This window comes from Dendrobates tinctorius, unplaced genomic scaffold (assembly GCF_039654945.1).
Source record: "Dendrobates tinctorius isolate UK_male_01 unplaced genomic scaffold, ASM3965494v1 ptg000071l, whole genome shotgun sequence".
NCBI classification, from domain to species: domain Eukaryota; kingdom Metazoa; phylum Chordata; class Amphibia; order Anura; family Dendrobatidae; genus Dendrobates; species Dendrobates tinctorius.
This window is the reverse complement of record NW_027361739.1, coordinates 11,456,752-11,462,751: the sequence shown is the minus strand read 5'-3', so window position 1 is coordinate 11,462,751 and position 6,000 is coordinate 11,456,752.

The window sequence follows — 6,000 nt, the reverse complement described above, 5'->3', positions numbered from 1 at the left end:
TGAAAATGGTAAATCTGCCTCGGTCAATTCCCACCGTGGATTTTCTCAGCGTAGATGAGATGTCCTAAAATCCCCTCCACTACACTGGTGCTATAACACATTGGCCTAGTGGTTAATAAACATCAAGGAACATTTATCACTGAGTTTGAAACACAATGTGGGCGCCAACCCCTGCTATATCATTAAGACGTGTACTACCTTATGTTATGCCTTGATATTAGCGTGTTATATTGCACAGTTGGTGGCCTTGTATTTATTTATATGTAGCTACATAGTGGGCCCCAAGAATGATTTTCTCTGGTGGGCTCAAGGTGCTCCAGTCTGACGCTGGATATAGGGCAAAACATAATAGTTAGCAGTATATACTGGGCTATATTACCTGGCAGTACAAGGTGGTGGCGTCCTCTCACCCCGACGCGCGTTTTACCGTCTGCTTCTTCCGGGGGACCCCCCAAATTGTTCCCACAATGTTGGAAGCTATAATTGTCCAAAATGTCTTGACATGTTGAAGCATTAGATTTCCCTTTAGTGTAAGTAAGGAGCCTAGGTCGACCCTTAACCCAACAGCATTATTCCTCCTCCGCCCAACTAATGAAACATGATTCATTACTCCACAGGACGCTTGCTGTCTCCAGAGTCCAGTGGCATCCAACACTTGGCGTGGTGGTTGACCATGCAAACCCATGTCATGGAGATACAGGTGAGCAGTTTTTGTGCTGATGTTAAAGGGTATGTCCATCTTTTAGGGACTCTTTTTTTTTTTTTTTTACTTGAAGGAATGTATTTTATGCTAAAAATCATTTTTTAATTTGGGGTTTCATTTAAGATTTTGCGCCTACATAGCCTTCTAATATATTTGTTGCTCTGTCTATTGCTGGCTCAGAAGAGGTTAACTGAGAATTGGTCAGTTCATTTAAATTGTCTGATGGCAGCATTTCTTTCTAACCTCCTATCAGCTGGTTTATGACCACCGACCACATCAAAGTTGAATGTGCAGGGAAACAAAGAGCTCATGAGCCCATAAAAGCCAAAGTATGTAATGTTTGTAACGAAACCCAATTGCAAAAATGATTTTTAGTCCCAAATACATGAATTTAAAGGGAACCTGTCAGCAGGATTGTGCACAGTAACCTACAGACAGTGTCAGGTCGGTGCCGATATACTGATTACAATGAAACCTTGGGGTGATGAAATCCGTCTTGTGTTTGTCGCTTACCGTAATCTTTATTTTCAGTTTTCAATTAATGATATGCTCGTGCTCCAGAGCGGGCCTGTGGGGGTCTTCATGTGGTGCTCTGCTTAGGTATTCATCTGTATGGCTTCTGACAGGTCACTGATCCCTCACTGACCTGCCCCCTAGCTTGCTGCATATACTATTGTGGGGTTTTAAAAAAATAACATTTGTCAAAATTGCACCTGCACTGTAGCATGATACATGGCTAATATGCATACATTAATTCATGCTTTAGCCCTGTAGTAATTATTTATTTTTCCCCACATTATCTTCATCAAAATGACGACTGCAAAAAAAAAAATTGGCTCCACCGAGAGAGCGCCGTCAGCACCTGCGCAGTAGCATCTCATGTTCCTATAGATGCTACTGCGCGGGCACCACCTTGATGGAGGCAATTTTTTTCACTGCCGCCATTTTGATGAAGATAATGTGTGTGGGGGGAGACTATTACAGGACTAAAACATAAATGAATGTATGCATATTAGCCATGTACTATGCTACAGTGCAGGTGCCATTTTGATGATTATTAATTTTTTTTCTAACCCCACAATAGTATATGCAGTATGTAAATTAGTGGGCAGGTTAGTGAGGGATCAGTGACCTGTCCTAATCCCATACAGATGAATATGTAAGCAGATCACCACATAAAGAAAAAAAAATAAATAAAAAAAAATACTGGTTAACCCCTTAATGACAGCCAATACGTCTTTTAACTGACCTCAGATATAAGACAATAGCATCCCCATACAGGCGACAATCCAGCAGTTGTCAGCTGTCCACTATAGCTGACAACTTGCTGTATCACAAACGATCAGTGTTGAGTCGACACCTTCCATATCTGTTTAGCCCCTTAGTTGCTGCTGTCAAAAGTGACTACATCAATTAAATGGTTAATAGATTGTGGGGGCTTCCGCTTTAATCTAATTGACACACAGAGATCATGATTGTGTGGTCCAGATGTTTGCCATAGCATTTCATGGCCAAATAGCGGCCTTAGAGTCTCCCGGCTCTAGCGGTCAGTTCAGAAGTTACCGACATTTTAGGTGGTAAACAAACACTTTTTAATTTCCGGCTATACCACTTTGCAATAATTCCTGAAAATCACCTCAAGGGTTAATAAACTACCTGACAGCAGTTTTCAATGTGTCAGGGGGTGCCGTTTTCAAAATCGTATCATGTTTGGGGTTTCCCAATATATAGCACCACAAAAGTCACTTAAAACATTGATAGGTCCCTCCAAAAAATAAATTTTGTAAACTTCCTTTAAAAAATGAAAAATGACTGCTACATTTTTAAACCTCCTAAAAGGCTACAAAATAAATTAGCATTTTAAAAATGGTGCTGATGTAAGGCAGACATGTGGGAAATGTTATTTATTAATGTTTTTGTGTGGAATGACTATCTGGATTAAAGGGATAATCATTCAAAGTTTTAAAATTTCAATTTTTTTACGTTTTTGTCAAATTTCTGATATGTTTTGTGTTTATTTATAAAAAATATCAACCTAAATTTACTATTATCATAAATTATAATGTGCCACGAAAAAACATTCTCAAAATCAATGGGATTTCTTGAAGCGTTCCAGAGTTATCACCATATAAACTGACAATGGTCAGAATTTAAAAAATTGGCCCCGTCACTAAGGGGTTAAATAACAACCACAATACGGATTTCATTTACCACATGAAGACATCCCATAGACCGCCTCGGAGCAGGAGCATATTATTAACTGAAAATAAAGATTAAACAACAACCACAAGACTGATTTAATCACTCTAGGTATCATTTTATTCAGTATAACGACGCCGACCTGACACTGTGTGTAGGTTACTGTTACTGTGCACAATCCTGCTGACAGGTTCCCTTTAAGAGTAAAAAAAATAAATAAAAATAAATTTATATTTTTGTCCCCAGAGGTGGTTTGGAAATGCTTACTTTTTAACAATATCATTCATAGTGGATCATAGAATTTCTTCCTAAATATTCCAAGAATTGACTACAATGGCGACATTCTAGTGTAGGGTCACGCTCTAGAACTCTTTACAAACACTTGAGAAAGAATATCTTGTTGTAGCAGCAGACTGTATGGCGAGGGGCCGGCTTTTATACGCTGATAATATTCTGCAAACTGGAATTCAATGACTAAGACATGTCCAGCATAGTTTTCTCCATACAGTGCACTTGACATATTAACATTGCACCTAATGATTTCCAATGGTTGTGGACTGTGACACAAAAGTTGCAACTGTTTCCAAATGTGTTGAATTTTCTGCCCCTGCTCGCAAGTCGCTTGTGACATGAAACTTATCCGCCAATTTGACGTTTTATTTACAGGAAAATCAGAACTCCAGCGAGGTGCAGACAAGTTTTACAAATGTTTTTTTGTTGTGCAACTTTACTGAGAGTTGTTGCTCGGCATGTCGCCTCGGCCTTAGGACTCATGCAGACTGAGTGTAAACCAGAAATATGCGGTCTGATTTCTTTATCGGACTGCACACTGACTCATATTATTCAATATGGCTGTTCAGATGAACAATTTATTTCTCGTTTTCAGACTAAAAGAACAATTTATATTTTACTCAAAAATATACCTACTCAAATAAATGAATAAACCCAAATACAAATCCAAATGAATGGAAATATTAAAATACTTTATTAAGTTCTAATTTTATAAAAAAGGAAAAAAACAGCTACACTAGACATATATAATACCAAAAAAGCATGGCGTTCACACAATGGACATAAGGGCAAATTTCATACAATTTGTTAACATACAATCCTCATAGAATGAAACATAAAGTGCAGTGCAAATAGACAGATAAATCTGAATTAAAGTGCATAACAAATGTAAACAGGATTATATACCAGTGATAAGGTGCCCAGTAAATCTCCAGCTCCAACGCACGTTTCGCCTGATGTGGCTTTCTCAAGGAGTGCTTGTTGTCACTCCTTGAGAAAGCCACATCAGGCAAAATGTGCGTTGGAGCTGGAGATTTACTGGGCACCTTATCACTGGTATATAATCCTGTTTACATTTGTTATGCACTTTAATTCAGATTTATCTGTCTATTTGCACTGCACTTTATGTTTCATTCTATGAGGATTGTATGTTAACAAATTGTATGAAATTTGCCCTTATGTCCATTGTGTGAACGCCATGCTTTTATGGTATTATATATGTTTATTGTAGCTGTTTTTTTCCTTGTCCTTTTTTATAAAAATAGAACTTAATAAAGTATTTTAATATTTCCATTCATTTGGATTTGTATTTGGGTTTATTCATTTATTTGAGTAGGTTTAACAAGTTGTATTATGAATATCCCACATAGATCATTGGGTGGGTTATCCCACTAAGTTGTTGGCATATCAAAAATATACCTATAAAGAGAAAAATCAGACAAACTGAACATTTGAAAGTGGTCTCTTAATTTTTGCCAGAGCTGTATATGTATTTATATTGTATAGAGAGACGGAAGAAAAGCCGGTAATTCATTTGCCGGCTTCTGCAAAATCACTGCAGGAGCCGACAGGATAGGAGAGATGGATTACATACAGTAAATACATATAGAATAGGTAGATATATACATGTCAGTGACAAATACAATTAGTCCAGTGTGTGTGCAAAATACTGGACATGTATTAATAAAAGATTATTTTACGCAAAAAAATGGCATGGGGCACCCCTATAATTAATAGCCAGCAATTGCTATGCAGACAGCTGAGGGCTGATGTTAATAGCCTAGGAAGGGGCCATGGATCCCAGCCCCCCTGGTTAAAAAGATCAGCTCTCAGCCACCCCAGAAAAGGCACATCTCTAAGATACGCCAATTCTGGCACATAGCCTTGCTCGTCCCACTGCCCTGTAGCAGTGGCATATGGGGTAATAGTTGAGGGGTCGATGTCACCTTTCAGGGCAGTGGGAAGAGCAAGGCTATATGCCAGAATTGGTGCATCTTAGAGATGCGCCTTTTCTGGGGCGGCTGAGAGCTGATGTTTTTAGCCAGGGGGCAGTATCCATGGCCCCTTCCTAGGCTATTAACATCAGCCCTCAGCTGTCTGCATAGCAATTGCTGGCTATTAATTATAGGGGTGCCCCATGCCATTTTTTTTCCATAAAATAATCTTTTATTAATTAAATATATGTCCAGTATTTTGCATAAAACACTATACTAATTGTATTTGTCACTGAAATTTGTAAATCTACCTATTCTATATGGATTTACTGTATGGAATCCATCTCTCCTATCCTGTCGGCTCCTGCAGTGATTTTACAGACGCCAGCAAATGAATTAACGGCTATTCTTTTATATATATATATATGTACTAGCTGTTTCCAGCCAGCTAACGCTCGGCACGCTCAGTGCTATCTAAATGCTGCTGGTGATTAAACTAAAGTAAATGACAACATTCAATAGTGCTTACACAGGTGATAAATTAAATTAAAATGAAGTTAATAACAATAATAATCATCAAAAATCTGAATAATAGTAATGATACATTTTATTCACAGTGTAAAATCGAAAACAAACTGGATTCAGTAAGATGTGTGTTTTGGGGGGGCGGGATTATAAGCGGTAATGTGGTGGGGGGGTGGTATGAGCGGTAATGTGGTGGGGGCGGGATTATGTGTGGTAATGTGGTGGGGGCGGGATTAAATGTGGTAATGTGGTGGGGGGCGGGATTATGTGTGGTGATGTGGTGGGGGGCAGGATTATGTGTGGTAACGTGGTGGGGGGCGGGATTATATGTGGTGTGGGGGCGGGATT